The following is a 24,863-nucleotide window of genomic DNA, read 5'->3' as shown; positions in this document are numbered from 1 at the left end:
GGTAAAGAAAACAGATGTTTGGGAATCTTAATTAGTAAGAAGTTTTAAGTAAAAGTTGGGCTGAGGTAGTCGATTGGTGAGAGACGTCACAAGGCTTGTTACTCTCAATTCACTTTCTCTGGTGATAAGTGGTCTTTTACTTTTCCGTCCTGGGAGGTGACCTTTCCTAAGGGAGATGTTCCCTGCTTCCAGGGGGACCGAAGATGGTGTGAGGTCCTCGCACCTGCTGCTTCCCAAGAAGCTCCCATTCAAAATAATCAGTACGCCATAGAGGTCCATTTGGGGCGGCCTCCCGGGGCCCCCACACTGGTCCTGGTCTTAGCTCGCGGAAGCCCTACTGAATAAAGCAATAATAAAATGCCAGAGACCCAGGACAGAGATTATGGTGACAGAGCAATGCAGGTGAGGTTCTCCGGGAGCGGATGCCCAGGTGGAGTTTGGGGTACAAGATGTTATTAAGGACCAACAGCTGTGGCAGGAGGAAGAGGAACTAGGACCGGACAGAGGGTCAGACCGTGCCGCGGGCCAGACAAACGTGGGGGTACAGACCCCTGAGCCGCCCGTCAGCGATGTCCCGCACTGGGCAAAGATCCCCCCGGCCCAGTCTGCATGGCCCCGCTTTGCTCTGTGCGGGCTGCAGGCTGCCCTGGACGAGGGTGCGGCCTTGAGCCGGGTCAGGTCCTGTCACTCGGGCAAACCCTGAAGTTGCTCGGCGGCTGTTGTAAACGCACTCGCTCTGCAGCTGGACAGCAAGGCTTCCCCGGAGGGGGGTCTGCGCCCCGCATTTGTATGTCTCTGACATACATTAACATGCATGTAAACACTGACGGTGAGTAATGTCTGTGACGGTGTTTGTAAAACTTACTTTTTAACACATATGGCTGGTATCACCTCTTTACTTTCATTGGGGAATTCAAAAGGGATGTGGTTTCTTTTTAGAGAAATGAGAAAATCTACAGACTTTCTAAAAAATCTTTACTAATGTTGTCTACTCCCGTAAGATTGTATTAGATGCTTGATTCATATCAAAGAGAAAGTGATATAAAACAGTTATAAGGACTACAGGGTGGGGGGAGGTGAGGGGCGGGCACCTGGGGGGCTCAGTCGGTTGAGTGGTTGAGAATCTGACTCTTCACTTCGGCTCAGGTCACGATCTCATGGTTTGTGAGATCGAGCCCCATGTCAGGCTCTACACTGACAGCAGAAAGTCTGCTTGGAATTCTGTCTCTCTCTCTCTCTGCCCCTCCCTCCCTGTCTCTCTTAAAATTAAATAAATAAACTTAAAAAAAAAAACAACAACAACAATTATAAGGACTACGGAGGATCTTCCACTGGCCCTCCCTCCTTCCTTCAGATCCAGCCAATCACCTCGCTCTCCCGGTACTGGGAAATAATCCAGCCTTACACCATGATGTGGAAGCTTCAGAATGAACAGTTGAGGCCCAAATGGAAGGAGAGGGAGCCTTTCAAGAGAACATGGAAGGGAAATTCCATACAGACCACTCTGGGCTACCGATGAGGTGGGTATTGTTCTAATTCCAACCCAGAAAAGAAATGCTATGGGCTGAGTGTTTGTATCTCACCCTCACCCCCTAGTTCTTAGGCTAAAACCCTAAACTCCAATGGGATGGTACTAGGAGGTGGGACCTTTGGGAGGTGACTGGTTTTCCATGAGGTCATGAGGGTAGAATCCCCAGGATGGGATTACTGCTCTTATAAGAGCGAGAGGGGGGCGCCTGGGCACCTGGGTGGCTTGGTCGGTTAAGCGTCCGACTTCGGCTCAGGTCATGATCTCACGGTCCGTGAGTTCAAGCCCCGCGTCGGGCTCTGTGCTGACGGCTCAGAGCCTGGAGCCAGCTTCAGATTCTGTGTGTCCCTCTCTTTCTGCTCCTCCCCTGTTCATGCTCTCTCTCTGTCTCAAAAATAAATAAACGTTAAAAAAAAAAAAAAGAGCGAGAGACCAGGACACCTGCCTCCCCGCAGCCCACAGAGACATCACATGAGCACACAGTGAGAGGGTGGCCTCTACCAGCCAGGAAGCCAGCCCTCAGCCGACACTGGCACCTTGATCTTGTGGTTCCTAGACTCCAGAACTGTGACAAATAAATGTATTGCTGGGGAAACTGGGGAGACCCTGGGCTCTGGGGCCTCGACTCAAGCCAGACCCAAAGGAGTCCCGGAAGGTTCCTGGTCTCATCAGAAGGAATTCAAGGACAGACACGCTGGTTTCCCACTTTTTCCTCTTCACTTGCCCAGGGGCTTCCTGTCATGGCGCCGCCATCGTGGGCCCGTCTGGTGGGATGGGGCTTCTCAGGAGTGTGGCCCGGACAGGCCTCTGACCTTCCCCACAGCTGGGCGCGGCCTCCTCCGTGCTGGCCTCCAGGCTTCCTGTGAGAGCCGAACTAAATATCTGCTCTGACATTGTTATTTAAGCCGCCAGCCTACGGTGTAGGCTCCCACAGCGTAAGCCAAGAAAGTACAGTGTGATTCAATCAGATTCTCAATTGGTAAAAGATAAATCTGTAAATCAAGACATTATCTACCTCAACACAGAACCCGTACGTAACTGCCCTTCTCGTAACTACCTGGTCTTCTATACTTTGGTCTAAAGTGGGCAAACCTTGGTTGAGAAGGTTTGAAGGGACATGTTGAAAGATTTTAGCAGAGGAGTAGCATGTAGATGGTCAGATTTGCATTAACAAATGCCAAATGAGGAGCGCCTGGGAGGCGCAGTTGGTTAAGCGTCCAACTCTTGATCTTGGCCCAGAGGGTCATGATCCCACAGTTCGTGGGTTCAAGTCCTGCACGGACAGCGCGGAGCCTGCTTGGGATTCTGTCTCTCCTTCTCTCTGCCCCTCCCCTGCTTGGGCTCACACCCGCTCTCTCTCAAAATAAATAAACAAGCTTCATAAATATATTTTTTTTAATGAGGAAGAATAAAACTAGATTTCATTATTCAAGTCATGTTTACAGTAGTCATTTCCTGAAAACGAGGATCGCAGTTAATACATTCTTTTCCTCGTTCTATTCTTTATTCCTTCATCACACCTATTACTAGATGGAGTTGTTGTTAACACATGGGGTATAGGGAACAATTGTAAGGTCAGATCTAATATTTATCCCCCAAAGTAACTACATGATTCAGACAATTAATAATGACAAAATCTCAGAGATCTACGTGGTTATGGATATGGGGATGCTTGACTAAGGACAAAAGAATATAACTTTATACCAGGCTGACTTTGTTGACGTTGCTTCACTTATCGGGGAATTTAAACCCTATGTGTGCTGTTACTTTTTTTTAACGTTTATTTATTTTTGAGAGAGAGAGAGAGAGCGCCCACCAGCAGGGGAGGGGCACAGAGAGAGAGAGAGAGAATCCAAAGCAGGCTCTGCACTATTAGCTCATAACCTGATGTGGGGCTTGAACTCATGAACCGTGAGATCACGACCTAAGCTGATCAGATGCTCAGTAGACTGAGCCACCCAGGCGCCCCCCATGTGTGCTATTTTCAGCACCTGATAGGAGTTCTGACATTTACAAGAATGACTGATACCTACACTCACAACTGGCGATCGGCATATAAATTTAAGATCCCAGATCTCCCTTGGAATAACACAAAGGAAAATACCAAAAGAACTCTGAGGGCAAAACTGCTTGTGCAAATTAATATCGTTTGACCCCTCAAAAGCTAACCGCATTATATTCATGGTAGAATTGCTAAGCGAATTGGTATCTTTGTGGGGAAATCATTGCATCCCATACTCTGCTTGCCTGAAACATTTATGAATTAATGAAACGATCAGATCAGAATTAGAAAGCCCCGTCAGGGACGGGCCCTTCTGACTTGGCCTGGCACTGTCGCTAAATAAATCAGAAGCCTCTCTGAACATTCTAGTCAGTTTCCAAAATGTCCTTTCAGGAGATCAGTTTGCACAAAGAGATCGTATTCGGCTTGTTCCGTCCCTTTCCCAGGGGAAGGAATGCTGTGTTACAGTGATCTTGTCCCCCCCAGCCCCCTCAACCTCCCCACTCAAGACCTAACCAGCACCATTGCCAGAAGCAACTAGATTCTCCTTTCTTCCTGGCTTCTCCTTTCCCTCCCATTGCCTCCCCCTGGCGGAAACTACCCAGAACTCTGCTGACAAAGGAATCGAAAAAAATATAATCTCTAGTCTTCTAGCCCTCGGGATACAAAGAAAAGCGTGAGGTGGGAACAAAGACACAACAGACACACACTCATAAAGCAAAGGGTTCACCATGCATGGCCTTCTCTACAGCCACGACTTCTGTTCTGCTTTACTTCTTTCTCATAACACTCTAATCACAAGGGATTGTTTACTGCTTCTAAAATAGGTGATGGCTCTTCCTGCCTCAGGACCTTTACATGTGCTGTTTTCAAGGCCCAGAGTGTTTGTCCATCCGGTCACTCTTTGCATAACCTCCTATTTTTTTTTAACATTTATTTATTTTTGAGACACAGAGAGAGAGAGAGAGAGAGAGCATGAACAGGGGAGGGTCAGAGAAAGAGGGAGACACAGAATCTGAAACAGGCTCCGGGCTCTCAGCTGTCAGCACAGAGCCCGACGCGGGGCTCGAACCCACGGACTGCGAGATCATGACCTGAGCTGAAGTCGGACACTCAACCGACTGAGCCACCCAGGCGCCCCAACCTCCTATTATCCTACTATTATTTTATGTCATTTTTCATTAAAAAAAATTATCTCTTGGTGAGGTATTCCCCGAATCCTGATCCACATTACGCGTTCTGCAGCCTTAAACTCCTTATCAATTACCATATTTTACAAACACATATCTTATTTGTATTTGTGTTTAATGTCTGTAAACTTCACTAGCATGTAAGCTGAAAGAGGTCAGCATGGCAGCTAGTGTTTCACCAGAAAAAGGACGCTCGGACCGAATACTTTGATATCGTCTCATTGGCGTGTGAAGAGCAGGGAGCAAGGTGTTAAGAAGTCACAAGGGACAGAGAAGCTGATCCATGGAGGCCGTCACCACCCCCCACCCTCCCAGCCCCAGAGGGCAATGGGAGGAAAGGGAATCTGGAGACAAAGGGTGCTCCTTCCTCTGTCTAAACTGCCAAATCCGGACGGGAAGCCGGAGGGCAAAGATTGAATTGGTCGATTCAGAGAGAGGTCAGCCTCCCTGCGGGTGAAGGAGGGGAGAGCAACTGTCTGGCCCAGCCCTTCCCCTGGTTCCCCGGCACATCCTCTTGTCCTTTCCCACATGGAAACTCTGTATTTCCAACATGGGAGGGTGAACTGGCAGCCTGCTCACCGGATAATTTCAGTTTGTTCAGAGACCCACCTTAAATTTAACATGTTACCACCTTCTTAGAAGGTGTTGGGGTAAAAAGTGAGAAATAATCAGCTGACATAATACAAAGCTACTAGGGATCCCGCTTCTGATCAGGAGGCTTAAATTAGCCATCTCACTTCCTTCTAAAAACTCGTTCCTTATCACCCTGACCTCTGCGAGCGTCTTAACCGCATTCTTACACACATGGGGGTAAAATCTACGCCTTTATTCCCATGGGACCCATGTCCTTGCGAGTCTTTTTTTTTTTTTTTTAATTGTTCCGCCACAATGTTTTTAGTGCCCAGGGCTGGTGGCAAACAATACTTAGAAGCTTCTCTCGGTTCCAGTAGTATCTTTTTCGCCCCCATTGGATAACAGACACCCAATTACTTCCTGGAAATTGGGATGAATCATCCCAGCGAGAAGAGGAACTCTTCTATTGGTTCAGTGGCATGGAGAGACTAAAATGCACAGAGGCCGTTCTCAGCCTTTACATTTGTTGAAATTGACTAATCAATTAATTTGAAAACTGACAATGCTCCCTCCTGGACACATTTCTCTATTGGGCATGAAGACCTTCAAGCCCTCAGAGCTGAAGTTCACAGGGGTAGGATACCAAATTCTCCCAATGGATCACCGGGTGTAATGATGAGAGGGGCCTTTCTCACCTTGACCCCTTGATTCCCAGATCCGTGTATTCTGAATACAGAGGGCGTGGCTTTCTGTGTTGCCCGTTGTTTTAAGGCACGGTTGGAAGGAACACCCTGTAGGACAAAAACTTGAAGATCCTCATCTCAGTTAGTGGCATAATGAGCTTCCAGAAGGCCGTTTCACAGTTCTATCAAGCCACTAGCTCCTGGGTGATGCGTGCACGTTATGACCGGTGAACACCATGGGTACAAGGCCATTGACTCAAAGTATGTGCCCGACTTAGAGGCACCGTTTGGGGTTCCATGATGACGGGAAGGGTATCCTGTGGGCCCGTGGACGGTGGTAGGAGCTGAAACATATAAACAAGGAAAGCAAATTCAGGCCCCAAATAGGTGCCTACCTCGTAAGGAAAAATCAGTGCTTCCTCCGTGAAAGAAGGGTCTGGTATAATCAAATCGCTAACTAGTGGCCACTTGATGGAGCCCCGAAAGTGACCCGGTAAGGACGCTCAGCAGCGACCTCTGCCGTTGGCAAGCAGGACAGTCAGCAGTGGTGGTGGCCCACTCAGCTGGGTGTTGGTGAGCGTTTGATTTGAACCTGCCCAACTCCGTACAGGGAGAATCGTGCATTCGCTGTTTGGCCGGGGAAAGAGGTTAACTGATGCCCACAGAGAGGTCACCGTTTCCACTTCATGGTTAACAGCCTTCATGGGAGGAGCCCTCTGGTAATCACTTTGGGGTGACTCGAATACATTCGGATGCACACCCAGTGCTGTGCTGACAGGATTTCCCTTACCCTTGGGCTGAGTTGTAACTTACAATGCACAGCCATCCAGTTCTACTGGTGCTAGAATGCTCTGCAAAGCCAATCGAAATGGGCCATGACTGCCAATCCTCTGTTAACTGGTCTTAAGGAGTTCACCATGACCTTATTGAAGGAGGTTGAAGGAGACGTAGCCAGGCAGTAGGAACAGATACCAAAGGAGTTCAGACTGCATCACACATGCACCCCAGACCATCTCAGTTCTGGTCTTATCTATAGAATTTCACTTTCAAATAAGATGCTACTGTGAGTACCCAGTTGTATGATTCAGTAGATCATAGAACACCTGGGGAATATCTGTGGACACATATCTACTTTGTGTCCCAACGTCACGCATTCAGTGACTATAATGGCTCAGTAGGTGTCAGAGGCTACTTTTACATAAAGAATCGTTGTCATTAGAAGAAGCCATGGCCTTACTCTAAGTCCCCGGGTGTAGTACTCTTCATGAGGTTTGCAAGAGTCTCTTGGAGCATCCCCGTGCGCCACGGATAACCTGCACTGGGAGGAATGTGTCGCGAGGAGAGGGAAGGTCAGGAAAGCTTCCCGGACGAACTGAAGCTACTGGATCCAACCGGGTGAAGAGCAGGCAGAGGGCAGGGCAGCCCGCCAGGGGGCAGGGCCGTCCCGAGGGGCTTCCGGTCCACGCCGGCAGCGCGCAGTCGGGTCCCGGTCCTGGCAGCCGGGGAGGCAGGAGGAAGAGGCCGGAACGAGGCCGGAGCCCCTGCGGGCAGCGCGGGGTGCGGGCCCAGGCCGGCCGGACCCTCCCGACCTCCGGCAGGTGCACCGGGCGGCACCCAGCCGCGCGCTCCGGGGACCCCGGACCCGGACTGCGCGCCGGGCCCCGGAGATTCTGGCCGGTTGGGGCACAAAGGGGCCCCAGGATGCCTCTCTCCGAGGCAGCACGTCTCCAGCCTGCGGCCAGAGCGCAGAGGACCACGCGTCGTAAAACTCGGGCAGAGACCCGCGTGGGCGGGGACGTGGGAGTGGTGCGTTCGCGAGCGTTCCCGCCGCCGGCGAGGGGCCGCCAGGGTCGGCCACGTCCACGTGGCGGAACTTAATGTTCCTCCCCTTCGGTTTGCTCGCCAAGAGCACAGTATCCGAGCGGGGAGGGCGGAGCAGTCATCGGGGTGAGCAATTCAAAAAAAAAAGGGCGGACCGCCCAGTGCAGGTGTCTCCCGACGACACAGGTAGGCGTTGCTGACAAAGGAGGAAGGCCGGGCCGGGAGCGGGTGGCCCGCGGTGGCGCGCCGTGATCGTATAGTGGTTAGTACTCTGCGTTGTGGCCGCAGCAACCTCGGTTCGAATCCGAGTCACGGCAGGAGTGTGTGGTGCCCGCCTTTTTCGTCGCGACCAGGGGACGCCTGACACCCGTGTCCTTCACCACCAGCCCGGCCTCGGGCATCCCTGTCTCTTTTTAGCGCTGTTCTCCCCAACCATGCCCAAGTCCCATGGCCCTGTGGGCACTGGCTGCAAGTCCCAAGAAGTGACAAAAATACACATAGAAACCTTTTCCTTTTCAACAGGAGGAAATGACTGTCCAAACGCAGACCCAGGTTGATGGTGGCAGTCTTCCCTAGGGACAAAGGTCTGATTATGAATCACGCCTGCTGAGTATGGTGGCTGGGCCAGGGCTGAAAAACTGTGACCTTCTGATCATCTGGAGAAAATTGGGGAGGGGGGGGAATACAGCTCAGAAGAATAACCCCTACCTCTAGCCTCTCCCGTTTCCAGAATGATTTAGAAAGGGGCAGGTGGACAGGTCAGGCGGGTGTAGGGAGAGCTGAGGTGAGGTGGAGGTGTCTGGAAGGAGACCCCCAAGCCCCCAAGAACTCCCAGGAGTTCGACAACCCACAAATGGCATCTCCTCTCTCCTGGGCCTTGTGGATTTTGAACTATACTATTTGCTGTCTATTTTGTCATATTTTTGTAGCAGCTTTTAGCAATTTCCGCATGAAGATCTCCGATTTCCAAAAGCTTTCCCTTCCTAAGGCTTCAGTGGCCCCCGTTCCTTCCCCAACTGTCTAGGTGACGTAGGGTCTGACGCTCGCACCTACAAAGCTTCTGAGACGTTGTGACTGAGGCTTCTTGTACTGCCGGGGTCACCTCACGGGCAGCCCCAGTGGCCCGACCGCAGTCATACCAGTCACCCAGGGTCACCCGTACCACATCTACTCAGTTTTCTCTGTTACGTGTGTTACTTCCACTCAGTCTTACAGGGGCAAGGACAGGGATCAAGCGCGTGTTTTCCATGGTGAGGACAGGGGTCAAGTGCGTATTGACCCAGAAGGACCAGCTCCTGTCGATTCTTTCGCCACCAGTGAACGAGGAGACTGGTTGAGAACAGAGACAAACGGCTTGGTCCGGAAGTTCTCCAGAACACATGTTCTCCGGCTTTTAGTGGCCCGAGGAGTAGGTCATGGGCTGTGGCCCAGAGGCCACCTCTTAGTAGCAGGAGGGTTAGTGTCCTCAGTCTGGCCCCGAACTCTCTTGTAGCACCAGGCGAGTGCGGGGTGAAGACCTACACTCTGTGATTTGCTCAAAAGGCCCAGAGCTTGCTTGGCGTGTCCCGTATGTTTACCTGGTACCACGCGCGTGTTTCTATTAGATGTATATTGGATTTATATTAGATATATTAGATGCTCTGCTCATGGCTCTATTGTGTAACGTTGAATGAACCTCAGTGGCAAATCCAGTCTAAACCGAGCGGCGGGGGGTGATAAAAACCGCCTCGTCCAGGGAGTCCTTTTACGTAGGCGTGAATATCGGTCTGGGAGCCTCCTACACAGCGTGCCAGCCACGTCCGCAGACAGGAAACTGCCCTCCTCGACGGCACTCACGGTCCGGCTTTTAAACTTCTCTGCGCCCCATCGTCCTCCTCTCTCAAGGGAAGCGAAGGAGAATTACCACTTCCTACAACTGTTCTGAAGATGTAAGGGCATGACGGGCGTGGTGGCACCGGCTCGGTGAGGTACAAACCCCAAAGCGATCCAACGAGCCGTTGTCGTTATTGGCAAATAAAGAAAGCGCGTCGCGACCTCCACGGAGGAAGGGCTTCACGCGGTGCTGATGGTGCGGACACTGGAGCCAAAGTCAGCATCTTTTTAAGGGGCCTGACTGCCGCGCCGTGCCGTTTTGATGGGGAGAAGCTAAGAGCAGGAAGAGCTCTTTGTCCGTCCTCAGGATTAAGGTTTATTTCAAGATCTCGGCGAGGCCGCGGGTAAAGCCGATCGTGGCCAAGACGTTTGCCATAGTAGGTTATATACGTTCAGGGAAAGCACGCAGCGAGGTCAGCGGGGGAGGCAGATCAGAGGAAGCATGGCCACAAGTCAGGGAATCAGGAAAAGGAAAGATTTACGTCCAAGAAGCTTTGTTGTCCTGTGAGCGGAAATCAGAGGGAGCGCCCGGGGCAGGGGCCATTTCTCCCAAGAGGGCAGCAGGCCGACTCTAGACTCTATGTAGGCCGCACCAGCGCCTCCTTCGTGCTAACACGGCTGCTCAGATTGGAAAGCTTTTCAAGAGGAGAGGCGGAGGGCTTTTCCTCCAGGGCCCTAGGCAGGCTTTAGCTAGACTCGTAAAAGGGAATAGCCAGGCCTCACAAAGAACCCGGGGCAAGAGAGCTCCGTGCATACAGGTCCCGCCTGGGGACCAGCTGGACCCAGGCCCGGGGCCGGACCCATCAGAGGCCGCCCCACACTTGACCCGAACCTCACCCGCGCGGGCCTCCCAAGGCCCGGCCTCCAGTCTTTCCTCTAAGTGTGAGGCCCGGGGCAGGACAGACCGCCCCGGACAGAGGCTGGAAGGCGAGAGGGACAGCAGCAGGCCCTAAGCTGAACAGAACAGGTAAGAGCGGGCTCAAGGGACAGAGAGACGTCGATTCGCTTGGGATCTGCCTCACAGCTCTCGGTAGACCCTTGGCCGAGACAGAATTGTTAGCCATCCTCCTCCACTGCCGTAGCTAAAATGCCTAAGCGCTTTGCTTTTCGTATTTCAGGCTTTGATCCGCCTATCATGAACTTCGACGTACATTTTGAAGTGTGAACTTTTCCCCAACACGTGTAATTGAGTCAGGAAGACTTAATGAAGAGTGGACATGCCCTCTGGACCCGCCCTGCCGCCCACGTCGGATATGATGGTTTCATTATTGGCCTGGATATTGTGCCATCCATTCTGTTCCACTGGCTTACTTCTAGATCTCTGCGAAAATGCCGTGCATATTGTTATCCTTTACGGTACGTCTAGTATTTACAAGAGGAAGCTGTCCTACTTTCTTTATCTTCTTTTTAAAAATGATTTAGCTGGCTTGGGTGCCTGGGTGGTTCGGTCGGTTGAGCAGTTGAACAGCCGGCTCTTGACTTCGGTTCAGATCTTCCAGTTCGTGAAATCGAGCCCCATGTCCGGCTCTGCGCGGACCGTGCAGAGCCTGCTTGGGATTCTCACGCTTCCTCTCTCTTTGCCCCTCCCCACTCTGTCTCAAAATAGGTAAGTAAACATTTTAAAAAATGATTTAGCTGGCTAAATCTCTCCGGTTCTTCCAAGTATTAGGATCTGTTGGAGTTCTGACGGAACTCTCATTTAATATATATAATTTTAAAGAGACTTCGTATTTTTCCCTTATAAAGCATTTTCTCCCCTTGATACAGTGTTTCTCTGTGGTGACTTAAGCAGTTTTTGATATCTCTCCATAATATTTTAGGACTCTTCCTGTGTAAACATTATCCATAATTTGTCAGATTCATTTTTGGGTATAATTTTTTAGGCCGTATTTTCTGTATGTTTCTGAATTAAAATTACGCACAGTAAGTAGCAAGCGTGCTAAACTCAGGTATTGACTTTAAACGTTCCTTGATCCTCTCTTTTCTCTATGGATAATATCATATTATCTGCAACTAATGAGTCCTTATTTATTCCTTTTCAATTCTTATATATTCCCTTCCAGTTTGAAATCGTCCTAACAGACCATGATTGCTCCTCCCACAAGGAATGAGGGACCTTAATTTTGTTTGCACGGCTTTCTATAGGTCTTATTTCAACCCCAAGTTCACGCACAAGTTATTGAAATCTCTTTCGAGGGTGTCTCTCCACATCCCAGTTTCTCTCAGCTTTGCACCTCCGGGAAGAATTCCTCCCCAGACCTTCCTGAACCCCCGCAATCCCACCCCCCTCTTGCCTCACATTTGCATCTGGAACTTTCTGTATCCCCAGTCTCCCTGTTTCTCAACTTGCATTTTCATTTTTACCTAGATCCCGGGGAAGGCAGGAGTAAAGGTAAATTTCACAGGGCAAAGCACTTTTGAAAACGTCTCCTACGCTCAAACCTGACGGATACTTGGGTTTCACGTGGCATCTACGGTGGCTTTGGTCTTCTTGAAGACTGGAAGCCGTTGCCTCACTGTCTTCTAGCTTCTGGCCTCCATCTTGAAAAGTCAGTGAGTCTGTCAACGGATCTACTTTGTGTTTTCTTTCCCCCCCTCTCTGGAATATTTTAGGCCCTTTTCTATTTCCTCAGTAGCTAAGTATCAGATTATTTTTATCCTTTTTACTGAATATTCAGTGATCCCTGACCACCTAGAATTTTTTGCGTAGGGCTGGGATATGTACCTGATTCGGGGGGGTTCTCTTCCTTGCATTTTCCCTATTATTTCTAGAAGTAATATTACTTGAATTTTGCACATCCTCGGCTTTCCCTCTACTTATTTTTTTTTCTCTCCTTCAGCACTATGTTTTTGATCTTCCAGGATACTACCACACTTTATGATCCGCTTTGTGGATTTTTCATTTCTGCTAATACCTCTTTCTTTTACAGAAGCCTCTTTCCCCGTGTCGACAGGCCTGTTTCGGCATTCAGTGCGGTCTCCCACCTCTCTGGGCATATCCGTTTGTTCTCCGCATGGTTCTGTCGTAGCCTTGATCCTCACGGCTCTTCTCCCCCGTCTTTTATTCCCTTTCTGCAACATAGTCTTCAAATACGTAACAACGCTGGCTTCTCCGTGCCTCGTCAAGAGCAGAGCACTCGCAAGGGGACTGGCAGCTCCGGGTGTCTGTGGTGGAGGAGGACTGCAGCCGGCCCGGGAGGCCCCGGGAGGTCGGTGTCCCTTGTTTGCAGCGCAGAACCGCCCCCCCCCCCCCCCCACCGCGTCCGGCGCTCGCGGCCGGGAGGCGGGTCGCCCCAGACCGGAGGCCCAGGCTGCGCACTGCTGACCTGAATCCCTCGCTCAGGTTTGCGGTTTTAGGAATCCCTGCACATCGGGCGCTCGGTGTCTTGGGGAGAAAACTCGGGCTTCACGGACGCCGGTTCCTTTCTGCCTCTGACGGCGGCTGGACGTGGCAGGAAACGAGACTCTTTTTCTGGGACCCCCTGACGCTGCTGCACCCGCCTCCAGCTGAGCGCTGTATGAAGGTGAATCTCCCAAGCGGTCCGCGGTTCTGGTTTTCCATCGGCGCTGTCAAAGCCTAAAGTTTAAAAAAAAAAAAAAAAAAAAAAAAAAAAAAGCCGCTAAAATTGAAGCTGAAGGGCAAGCCCGCTCGGTTTGCGTCCGACCGGGCGCGGAAAAGAAGCGCCGCCGGAGCTGGTTCCACTGGGGATCGAACCCAGGACCTTCTGCGTGTAAAGCAGACGTGATAACCACTACACTATGGAACCGCAAGCCGGCAGAGGCCTGCAGGTCTCTCCATACAAAAGTTTCCGAGCAAACACGTCGAAGGAAAACCGTTTCTAGTCCCCCCACCGCCCCGGAAAGAGAACGAGCCCGTCCGCGCCGAGGGAGTCGCGGCCCGGGACTGCGCCCCCGGCGCGTCCCGCTCGCGCCCCAGCTTGAAACATCCTCGAGCCAAGTCCCGTGGGAACACGCGAGAAGACACTAGGGGCGGCAGCGTTCTCGACTGGTGCCCCCTCGGGGCGCGCCTGGGCTACTCCGGGTTCCTCCGCTGGTTCGAGACGCGCCTGGTTTCGAGCCGCGACCCCCAAGTACGCATGTCTGGCATATTGATTATTCTGAGTTAAAGGCGCTGGAAAAACAGGAGGTGAAGGAAGAACTCTCTCGCTTGTCTTTTTCCTCCTGAGAGCAGGAGGTAAAGGAGCCAGGCGAGAGGCGCCCTCCCTGTCCCAGGGGGAAGGACCCTTCTGATCACCGAGACCAGGCCAGGAGAAATCTGCACCGAACCCGGTTAAACCAACCCTTACCTGCTACTCACTTGGCCCCGGCTCACTTCCCTAGGCCCAGACCCCTTCTCTTGCCCGGCTTTCCCAACGTGCGTGCAACCTAGCCCGTGAGCACGGGGCTCTAACTGCTTTGAGACTTTGTGTGAGCACCCCCCGCCCCCATGTCAGAATTGCTTCATGAAATGTGTGTTTCTGTTTTCTATCAGTTTAATCTGTAGGCCCGGCCAGAAACCCTAAAAGCTTAGAAGAGAGATTTTACCTCCCTTACACAATCTTTCTCTCTCTCTCTCTCCCTTCCTCTGACACAATGCGGCTGTGACCATCTCGGGCAAACTCCAGGCCCCACTCTCCAGAGCCTCGGTGAAGGGCTGGGAGCCTTTTGAAAGTCAAGTCACCGGTGAGGGCCGCGAGGCCGAGGACGCTGTGTGCGGGCCATGTAATCCCGGGTGTTCCTTGGTGTTGTCCAGGCTCTTCTCAGTTTTCATTTCTGCTTAGAATCAAATTACAGCAGACTTAGACGCTGATGGACTTGAGGCGGTTATGCCGAATCCGTGGTGGGCGAAGACCTCGATGCAAAGATCCAGTCGTGCCCCCATTAAACGCTGCCTAGCAGGATTTTTGCCCCCAGCTCTTGTCCTGAGGTGCAGGATTACAGGAGAGAGAAAAATAAGCAAAGAGCCTGAGAACAGAGACAGAAATGCATAGGTTTTCCGGAACCAGTAAGAGGGGTTTCCAGTCCGTGTTGAAAAGGACCAATTAGAAGACAAGATTATGCGCCACACGCAAGGATTGGACCCCCGCAGACTTTAAGTTCAGAACCCTACCCACTCATCCGTCACAGCAACTTAGAACTGGGATCCTCCTATCTTTTTCTTCCAGGAACCGAAATACTTGTTTTCAGTTTAGGGAGCCTGCGATTGACATCAGAGGTCTATGCAACTTAGGCCCAGGCTTACAAGAATACAAACAAAAACCAAATCTTTGCAAGGTTGTCTGCTGGGAAATTCATAAAATATCATTCAAACAGTGTTTTATTAAGATATATTCTTTACAGGGGCGCCTGGGTGGCTCAGTCGGTTAAGCGTCTCACTTTTGATTTTGGCTCAGGTCCATGATCTCACGGTATGTGGGATCGAGCCCTGCATCGGGCTATGTGCTGGCAGCACAGGGCCTGCTTGGGATTCTCTCTCTCTGCCCCCCTCTCTCTCTCTGTCTCAAAATAAATAAATAAACTTCTAAAAAATAATAAAAATAAACTAAAATAGATTCTTTCCATGCTATGACTTGTACTGTGTGTTAGGGAATAATCGGATTCTCCCCAACCTTGCAGACATATGTTCTAACAGGAAAAACACGTAATTTTATGAAATATGTAATTACGTAAAAAACGTGAAGCAGCTAAGAGAAAGGAAACGTAGGACGCTAAGTGAGCAAGTTCACCTGCTGGGCACCCTTACCAAACCAAAAAAACTCTTGAGAACTGGAAGACACAATTCCAACAGATTGTCATAAAAAACCAACACACTTATCTAGAAAAGTAGATGGATCGACGTCTCAAACGTGAAAAAATCGGCACATTTTTTGTTGAGAGAGGAGAACAGTTTTTAACTTAGTAACAGAGAAAGGCCCTTTAAGCCTAACCTCAAAAGGGCAAACCATGGGGCGGGGGGGGGGGGGGGGGGGGGGGGAGACAAACCCTTAACAAAAGTAAGGATCCGCCATTAGGTTCCTCCATCAACAGGCCAGTGGGTAACATAACGGGGGACGATCTTTCCAGATCCCAGATTCACAGCAGTCTAATAACCACGATACACCACACAGCCCCTGCGAATCAACATGAAAGATCCATCAGCCTCAGTAAGAACACAGGCGGATTATAAGAGTCCATGCCAATGGCCAACAAACATATAAACAAATGCTCAAAATCTTTAGAAAACATAAAGGCAAACTCTGAGGCGACAGTGATGAGACGCATCGCTCTACACATATTAGATTACAAAGTAGAAAGCTGACTCGTGCTGAGCGTCGAGACCAGGATAAAGGGGCGTGCAGAGCGGTGGAGTGTGGACTGGAGAGCACGCTGGGATTACTTAGCCATTCTGCTCCTACACGCACATCCCAGTGAAACTCTCCACCACGTATGTAAAGGGGGTGGATGAAAAGGCGGTGTTATTTGGAACTGGGGGGACCGGGGGGGCAGTGGAGGCAACCTGGGTGAGTCCATCACTGGGACGGAAGAGAGGAAACAGTGGGAGCGCCCACTATGGGAATTTATACGGCATTAGAAGCAACGACTTCGGAGCACAGGACAACTCTGATGGATCTTGAAGTCAGTATGTTTTTTTAAACATAATTTGTTGTCAAATTGGCTTACCTAGTCACAATCTTTTTGAAAGGCATAAAACTAGATAATATGCCATTTATGTAAGTGTGTAACATATGTGCACGGAATTGCAACTTTGCAAAAAATACACCTCAAAATGGCCGTACCACAAACAAACGAACTGGTACCGGGAGAGGAATGGCAGCAGGACCTGGGGACGAAGGGAAAGCATAACCCTCAAGCGACACAAGAAAAGGCCAACCGGGTTAGGTACAGGCTAGGATGGCTGGGAAGAGAGCCGGGGGGCGGGGCTGGTGTCCAGAGGAAAGCAGGTGTACAGAGATCTGCCTGTCCCCAGGAGGTCTCCGAAGTGATCTGTCACCCCTGCAGCGTCTTGCCCTTTGTGGCTGCCCAGGAACGCACGTGCCCTTGTCGCTCAGAACGCACAAAGCAGCATCTAAACGTCTCAGGATGATGGCCCCACCTGCTCTCTCCACGCTGAGCCGCACTCGGGCCCCAGGTGCCACAGTCCCCCCCTTCTGCTTTTGTCCACCTGGTGCAGAACCTGTCAGAGGACAGGTCGTGTGACTCTGCTAAGACCCCCGCCCTGCGCCAAGCCCAGATCCCACAGCATCCCGTGGGGTTATCCGTCACACTCTGCCCGATTTCTCCTTCTCCGTACCCTCTTCTCAGTCCTTCTGTCTTGACAGAGACCAAGGCGGTTTTAACCCAGCGGGTCAATCCGCGAACGGAACGAGACTGTGCCAGGAGTAAAGTGTCCTCCTGCGGAACTCCCCACAGAGCAACAGATCTGTCGGGGTCCAGACTGTCTTGGGAAGAAAGGGCCTGACAGTGGCTGGTCTGGGCACGCTGGAAGCAGGGCGGCCCCAAATCTACCTTGGTGTGTGCTCATCTCTGCTTGCTGTCCTGAGCCAAGTTAGATATAACAGAGGGACGCGTGACAGTCTTGCTCCAGTGCAGGAAATCAGCTCAGAAGGTCGCCCCGTGGGTTTGTAACCCAGCAGTAGTCGGATTTGTTCTTACATCCCCCCTTATCTCTCTGGCGGGTGGGGGGGGTAGGGGTTGGGGCAAATCGTTGGAACGTGTTTTCTTCGCCTCCCTCTAGAACACAAATTCTGTCAGAAAAGAAAGTTTTGTCTATTTTTTGTTCACTGTTCTATCGCCCATACCTAGAAAAGGGCTTGATCAGCTAGTGACTCCCGATTGGGGACAAAGGATTTAAAGAAGAAACAAAATTAAAATGTGTTGCAATAACCAACGCGTCCTCTAGATGGCGAGAGTCGCCATGAAATAGGAATTTAACCCATTTTTAATTTGAAAAATTTTAAACCTTTCTTGCATTGAAGAATGCATCTTCTTTAAATGTTGGAGGTTTCCGTTTAAGTACAAGCTCGGAAACACAGATATCGTCTCTTGGTCACAAAATGAAGTGAGTTTCTGACAAGTTGCTACAACTCACAGAAAACGGTATAAATATGATATAACTGAACATAAACTCAAAAAGGGGCTCTGTGGCTTAGCTGGTCAAAGCGCCTGTCTAGTAAACAGGAGATCCTGGGTTCGAATCCCAGCGGGGCCTTCTTTGTTTAGTTTTCTGTTTTTCCATAGTGGAAGGTGCCACTAAATATGTCGGAGAGGCATTAAAGAATCTGTGTGGCGGGTAAGCCTGCGCTGAATTGTTATTCCAGGCGAGGAGAGTCTCTTGCCAGGCCACTGCCGTCCCATTATGAGGGCCTGGGGTGAAGGGAAAATGAGGAAGGTTTCTGTAGTTGATAGAAAGTGACGGGTTTGCTGATGGCAGGTAAGACTGGGTTAAGAACTGAGTGACAGGTGCCTTGCAGTAGAGGTAGAAAGCAATGCGCCACACTGTGGCTTGGAGGTTCGGTCCCAGATCTCTGAACCTGGGACATCTTCAGCTGAGGGAGTGTCAGGCAGGGAATAAACCAGGGTGTCTGGCTTGAGTCAGACTCCGATTTTATTTTTTGAGATCAAGTAAGAGAACAGCGGCCAGACTTGGACCCTCGCCACTTTGGTTTTGTGCGGGCCCGGGAACCGCCGCCTTTGTGCATCGGATGCACATTCTGGGCAAAGGGGAGAGACTGGAGCTCGGGGAGGAAATAAACCACAAACAGACTGGCGCCTTCCTGAATCTACGGAGCCCTGGCCTGCGCACTGGGCTTTTCCGTTTTATGTAGAGATCTCGAAGGTTCTGACTGGGGTCCCCTGAGAGTCACTGTCTCTTCACCTAGCGCAAGCGGCCCAGCCCGGCGCGCAGCGTCCCGTTCACACCGCAGCAACCCTGAGTTCATCGTTTATTCATAGCAGTTCCCCCCTCCCAACTTCCAAAGGAATGTGAACAAACAAGACAGCGAAGGTGGAGGACTAGGCCACCCCCAAATATGCCACTTGGGCACAAGGATTATTGTGAGCTGAAAGTGAGAGAGAGGAATTAGGACAGAAGTTTGCCACGAGGCCCTTGTGCCCTCTCTGCGGGGAAAGACGGAGGTTCACCCCCAGACAACCTTAGACCCCAACAGCCTGGAAATCAAATAACGAACTTTACTGACTGGCCTGTCTCTCTGCCCTTGGCCTGACACGCGTTCCTTTGTTCCATGACTTCACCACAAATCCACTGTTCTTTGTTGAAGATGCCACGTAAGCTGGACTTCTAAGCCACGGCGACAGTTACTTGTTCTCCCCGGGCGTCCCCACCTGTACCCGGGGCAAACGGGTTGACAAACTTCGGTCGGTTTTTCCTTCTTACTCGCTCGTTACCGGGGTCTCGGCGAAGACCTGAGAGAGGCAGCGGGGCACTATCTTTCCCACCTCAGTCACAAACCTCGAGTACCTCTAATTCTGCAGGGTTGCTGCTTGTGAACCCGATCCAGTGAAGGCTGAAAACACCTTGGGAACCCAGACATCACATATTAGTGTCACTCCTGCCTGCTCCCTACCAGAAACTTGGGCGCGGAGGGACAGATATGCCACAGGTATGTCAGGAAGTGGCCCCGAACAATCCGTGTCGCACGTAGGAAGTCAAACTCACAAACCGAAGACCAAACTGTGCCCACGTGACACCGTCCGATGCTCCAAAGTCAACGACAATTACAGGGAGGCCTCCTCCAGTATTAGCTCATCCGCAGACCCCACTCGCGGCCTGGTTGATGGGTAAGGAAATGGAATCGTCTCTCCTCTCTCCCTTGCCACATTTAGGACAGGAGGAGGCAGGAAGTCAGGAGGAATGACAGAAGACGACACAGAACACAGGATGCCAACGTTTCAAGGTTTGCAAGATAACAGATTCAGCGAAGATTTTTTTTTATAGAGGACAGGAAATCTTAGAGAGATAACAATTAGAACAGATCCGAGAAAGCAAGACAGTCAGATCAAAATAAACAAACAAAAAGGCCTCAAAAGAAAGGAAAAATATTTGGAAATAAGAATATCTGACCGTTTACCAGCAGCGGCCTTGGTTTTTAAACAGATTTGTGACTCAAATCCTGGAATATGGCTTTTAAGGATCTCTTTGTTCGTTTACCTAACATGTACATTCTGGAACGGGCAGAACACTTCTCACGCTGAGGATCAATTAGATCGCGAGAGCCTCCTGTTTCTTGTTTCGTTCTTCAGCGTTCCAGTCGGTTCCCCTGGGAGGGAGGTCAGAAGCCTGGGATTTCACGGGCCCTTTACGCTGGAAAGCTGCAGTTGAAAAACGCTGTAAACAATTGAATAAACTACGTCTTGGAGGTTTAAGTATCTAAAATACGAACTTGACTGGAAGTGCTTGTTCCGTTACAAACAATCCCAACACGCAGTTTAAAAAATCGTACTTCTTAGCGCATCTGGAGATCGCACAGTCGGACACAATCCACGTTGGTAACATCTCAGCAATGGTGTGAAATCGGTTCCAACCGCGTGGACTCCTGAAGCCAGGACAGTGTCAGACTGTCCCAGGGTGTGGAAGAACATAATGATGGGCAAAATTGGCAGGTTAATTTTATTTATCCCCATTTAGAATACCTGAGTTTGAAGAGCCACGGAATATACCAAAATCTGGGAAGGTTTGCTTCACTTTGATGTGTTTGTTCCTTTGGTTAACTGCTCGGTGCCCTCACCCATAATATGACCGGTTCTTTCTGTTTCCCCTGTGTAACCTTCTCCGACAGCAAATATTCTGTTTTTTAGCAGAATAAGCTTTATAGTTTACACTGATTGTGTCGTCTTTCCTGAAGAAAACAAAGGTTTCTCACATGGGAATAATGTCGTTTACAGTCACGTTACCTTCTGTGCTTAGTTTTAACTGTTTTATTGTAACTTTGAAACCAATAGCCACGGAAGTTCTCCAGCAATCATGGTTTGTTTCCTCTCCTAAGTGTTCAAATGTTCTGATCGGTTTTAACCTTTGCCTTCCCCCAATCGAATCCTAAATGTCAACTAAAACTTTCAAGGTACTGTTTCCACCTACACCTGTGGTTGAGACGTCCCCGAAGGTGCCTGGAAAATCCTAACGATGCGTTCTGTCCCCTTGCAAAAAGGCAGATAGTGGGGGCGCCTGGGTGGCGCAGTCGGTTAAGCGTCCGACTTTAGCCAGGTCACGATCTCGCGGTCCGTGAGTTCGAGCCCCGCGTCAGGCTCTGCCCTGATGGCTCAGAGCCTGGAGCCTGTTTCCGATTCTGTGTCTCCCTCTCTCTCTGCCCCTCCCCCGTTCATGCTCTGTCTCTCTCTGTCCCAAAAATAAATAAACGTTAAAAAAAAAATTAAAAAAAAAAAAAAAAAAAGGCAGATAGTGAAGAGAACCAGGGCTATTTGATAGGCTATTATTGATGAGTTGCACAGGAAGAGGTGAAAATCAGAAGGGATGCCAGAAGGAGGGGGAGGGGGAGGAGGAAAAGGAGGAGGAGGAGGAGGAGGAGGAGAAAGGCCTAGGCTTCCCTAAGTCAGATTTGCATGGCTAAAACGTTCATATAAATATTTCAGAAATTGTACACCGAATGGGAAATTCCTGGAGACATATTGTTGCTCTTACTGTCCATGACATGTTTCCATCAACATAGAAAGTCCTGGTGCTGTTTTCTCTGATATTAGACAACAGTAGTGAAGTGTCATCAGTCATAATTTTAGCTATTTTTTTAAACGTTTACTTGGTCGCAACTTTACTTCTTTAATTTGAATCTAGCAGCTTCTGGGCTTCTGAATTTCAAATGGGATTTACATCACTTGCCTATGGAGTCTAATTAATGTATAAATATGTAGAACTTACTCCAGACTTACCACAACTGTCTCATATTGTTGATATATTATTCTTACTATGTGATTTGTATATTTGCAGCATATTAGGTCTCAGGATTATTATATGTCTGTTTCAAGACTTTTTCTCTGTGGAAATTATGTTCATCCACTGCTATAAATCCCATGCAGTGTTTTCTATCTCCTTTGAAAATATGGTAGATCACTATGTCTGTAGCTATTTTGTCTAAAACTTATTTTGGATTGGCTTTCTCATCTCGTTTTTGTATCACAGAAACAACCAAAACTCCTTAGTGGCAGTCTCCTCATTATGAATTCTCACCAGATCTCTTGCTTTTGAAAATCGTTAAGTAATAAATTAATTACGGCCCCTTTAAATCTTCTGACATCTATACATAGTCATTCTGTTTTACTTCACTTCCCTGAAAGCATCTGCAATCAGCCACAGGCCAGCTTTATCTTCAACAAAGCACAAGTCTTCAAAGCCTCACAGGAGAAGACCACGCCACCAGATATGCTTGGTTATAGACTCTGGATGGCGTGGCTTCAACAACGTTGCGCCCATAACCATCCTACCGAGCCTGGAGTTCCAGAATTCTGCTCCAGAAGCCCCCTGAGTTCTGGAAACTGTGCTCGGGCGATGAAGGGACTCGGCCAGCAGAAAGATGCTTCCTGATCAGAGAAGAGAGAGAACACACTTTACTAAGTGTTCGCGTTATGTACATGGCAGCACCAAAGTGACAACAAAATCATGTCCGAATCTCACTCCTTGTTTACAGTAAAGCTGAAGAAAGACTAGGAACTTGTCTGTATCTCCTTGAGAAGCCAGTGGCTGCACCCTATGACGGTCTCCCCGAAATCTCACGACGGACCCCTGAGCTGATCCTGGAGGCATATTTTTACCTATCTAGAGGCTATCTGGCCCATAGCCTTAGAGATACTCTACACTGTAAACACTGAAGACTGAACTTAATCCATAGAGATATCTATCTCTATTCTGAAGATTCCAGTAAAGACTCAGATTGACTAGGTGTCCAAGGAGACCCCGCATAGCACAGGGAGGGGAGACAAGGGCACTTTTCCCTATAGAAACAGAGAAAAACGTTGTCATTTACCCTGACACCCTGTTACCTCAAGATCTGGTGGAACAAGAATTACATAGGACTGACTGAGGGATGACTTAGTCTTTGTTTGGAATAGTGTGCAAGCTGCTATACGATTCTACCTTCTAGATCTACAAAGAAGCCCTTTTTCTTTACTCTTAAGGATCCATGCTAGGAGTTGTAACAGTTTAGTAGACTTCACTTTTGTGAACTGAAACAGTTGAAAATATCCTATTGTCTAGCAACATGCTCATTTGTATATCTATCTGAATCATCGTTTTACCTTTTCCTGAAAAAATTACCTTTGAACACATCTACACAAAATTTCCTTCGGTCAACGGTGTGCTTTGGAGCTCTATCCTACGGTTTCGCACAGAAAGTGTTTTATCCACATTGTCACAGAAAATGGAAGAAAGGTGTCCTCTTCCCGTCCTCTCTCCAGCCCTGCTTGTGTACCTCCCGACTCAGGGGGGAAATGGACTCAAAAGTTCTCATTCAGCTTCTGGCCAGCTGGACCAACTCGACTGAAAATAGGCTGTGTCCTAATAGCGTATAACGGTGGCTGTGCCATGTGCCGGCTCTGTGTAGCTGCTCCAAGACACAGAGAGTAGGAAAAAGCAGGATGCGAAACAGTGCGCACAATGTAACACTTTATGCCCCACTGAGAGAAATGCACGTTCATATTTACAGCGGCGCGCATAGAGGAGAATATACAAGAAAGTGAGGGTAGCACTTCCTTCCACAGGGGAGACAGTGGTGACAGGTGGCAGAGTGACCCGAGAAGCAGCCCATGTAGTTACTGATACCAGAAGGTATTACCTTATCCGAGCCAGACGGAAACCGGGAGGCGCATCAGGCTCGCAGGAAGGGGTAGAAGGGCCGGGCTCCGTGCTGTGGGCGCGGGGCTGACTCTCCTCGCAGGCTGTGGGCGAGCGCAGGTCCGCCCAGGTCAGCATCGGCCTGTCGAGTCCTCGTACTTCACATCTGTGGGTGCGGTATTTCACATACAATGAAGTACTGAATAGTCCTTGTCAGTTTTTTAAAATGGGTTTTTCAACCTTTAGCTTTGAGCCCGGCACTGTTCTTGACCTAGAGGATGCAGCGCCGACCACACAGACGAAGCCCCGCTTTCTGGGATTCACTGAGCATCTCCTAACGTCCCCGGCCCCACGCTCCAGGCACTGCTTACGTTACTATTTAATCAGTATGGCTCATGTCACTTTCGTGGCTGCCCGGAAGTCGGCCACAGGAGGAAGCGCAGAGCACGTGGGCGGCCAGCGGGGCAGAGCCAGCGGCCTGGAGAAGCAGGTGGAAAGAACTCCGGCAAAGATCGGCGGGCGCTAGGACCCGGGGCAGGACCTCCGGAAAAGGACCGGGCGGGCGCTAGGACCCGAGGCGGCCCGAGGCTTCCCGCGCGCCCGCCGAGCGTGCGCGGCCTTGACCCGAGCTCCTGCTCTTTCCGGGGGTCCGGGGCGGCCCCCACTCCGGACGGAGGGAGCAGCCGCGGCGGCGAGCGCCTCCGGAAGCCCGGACTGCCGCAGGGCAGGCTCTCCCGAGGGTCGCAGGCCCTGTGACCGTCCCTACCGCCCCGCGTTCCTTCCCACCGTTCCTTTACAAGCCCTTCCAGCCGGACTCTCGGGCGCCATTGCTTCTTTCACAAAAACAAGGCTTCCAGAAGCACCGCTCGGCAGTGGCGGCGTAGGACTCTCCGTAACCGGCTGTGGGGCTGCAGATTCCACATGACGGGGTGACCGCAAAAGGAAAAACAGCGCACAGCGTGGCCCGTACGGGGATCGAACCCGCGACCTTGGCGTTATTAGCACCACGCTCTAACCAACTGAGCTAACCGGCCCGCCTTGGCGCGCTCGCTTTACTTACGTACTTTAAAGTAACCACGAACCAAGGGTGACGGGCGCCTTTCCCTACGGAAGGCTCGGACACGCTGTTTCTTCTAGAAGGAAAGGGAAAGGAGACGTCCCAGGGTCGACACAGCTGAGCCGGGCTCCTTCCCGGGAAAACCCGGTCCTTCCCAAACTGCAGAAGCACATAGACGGCGCCGAGCGGGGCTTCCTCTCTCCTACCCAGCCCGGGAGGGGCCGACCGCGGAGCCGCCGCCGCGCAGCGCACACTCCCGGCTCCCGCGAAAGGTTGGAGCAGGTCGGCTCCTCCCAGACCCTGGGGGCCCGGGACCCCGCACCCCGCGGCGCGCGGCCC

The 24,863-nt window shown here is 50.5% G+C and overlaps 1 protein-coding gene, 2 long non-coding RNA genes and 4 other non-coding genes across 7 annotated transcripts in view; 3 read left to right on the top strand and 4 right to left on the bottom strand.

The window, feature by feature from the left end:
• Positions 1-24,863, bottom strand: part of LOC147580609 (histone H2B type 1-C/E/F/G/I) — a 505,297-nt gene that overhangs the window by 22,365 nt on the left and 458,069 nt on the right. The gene's annotated exons all lie outside the window — the stretch shown is intronic.
• On the top strand, positions 7,413-15,211 carry LOC147580639 (uncharacterized). The gene is made up of 2 exons (XR_015250946.1): positions 7,413-7,983; positions 10,788-15,211. It is a non-coding gene; the product is annotated as an uncharacterized LOC147580639 (long non-coding RNA).
• On the top strand, positions 8,043-8,114 carry TRNAH-GUG (transfer RNA histidin (anticodon GUG)). Its single transcript has one exon. It is a non-coding gene; the product is annotated as a tRNA-His (tRNA).
• On the bottom strand, positions 13,364-13,436 carry TRNAV-UAC (transfer RNA valine (anticodon UAC)). Its single transcript has one exon. It is a non-coding gene; the product is annotated as a tRNA-Val (tRNA).
• Positions 17,805-17,878, top strand: TRNAT-AGU (transfer RNA threonine (anticodon AGU)). Its single transcript has one exon. It is a non-coding gene; the product is annotated as a tRNA-Thr (tRNA).
• Positions 21,919-24,860, bottom strand: LOC147580638 (uncharacterized). Its single transcript, XR_015250942.1, has 3 exons — positions 24,532-24,860; positions 23,469-23,633; positions 21,919-22,218 (listed from the first exon to the last, which is right to left on the bottom strand). It is a non-coding gene; the product is annotated as an uncharacterized LOC147580638 (long non-coding RNA).
• Positions 24,428-24,501, bottom strand: TRNAI-AAU (transfer RNA isoleucine (anticodon AAU)). Its single transcript has one exon. It is a non-coding gene; the product is annotated as a tRNA-Ile (tRNA).

Source organism: Puma concolor, chromosome B2 (assembly GCF_028749965.1).
Source record: "Puma concolor isolate L17-30 chromosome B2, mPumCon1.1.hap2, whole genome shotgun sequence".
Taxonomy (NCBI): domain Eukaryota; kingdom Metazoa; phylum Chordata; class Mammalia; order Carnivora; family Felidae; genus Puma; species Puma concolor.
The sequence above is the reverse complement of the archived record's forward strand: the minus strand, read 5'-3'. Positions and strand labels throughout refer to the sequence as shown.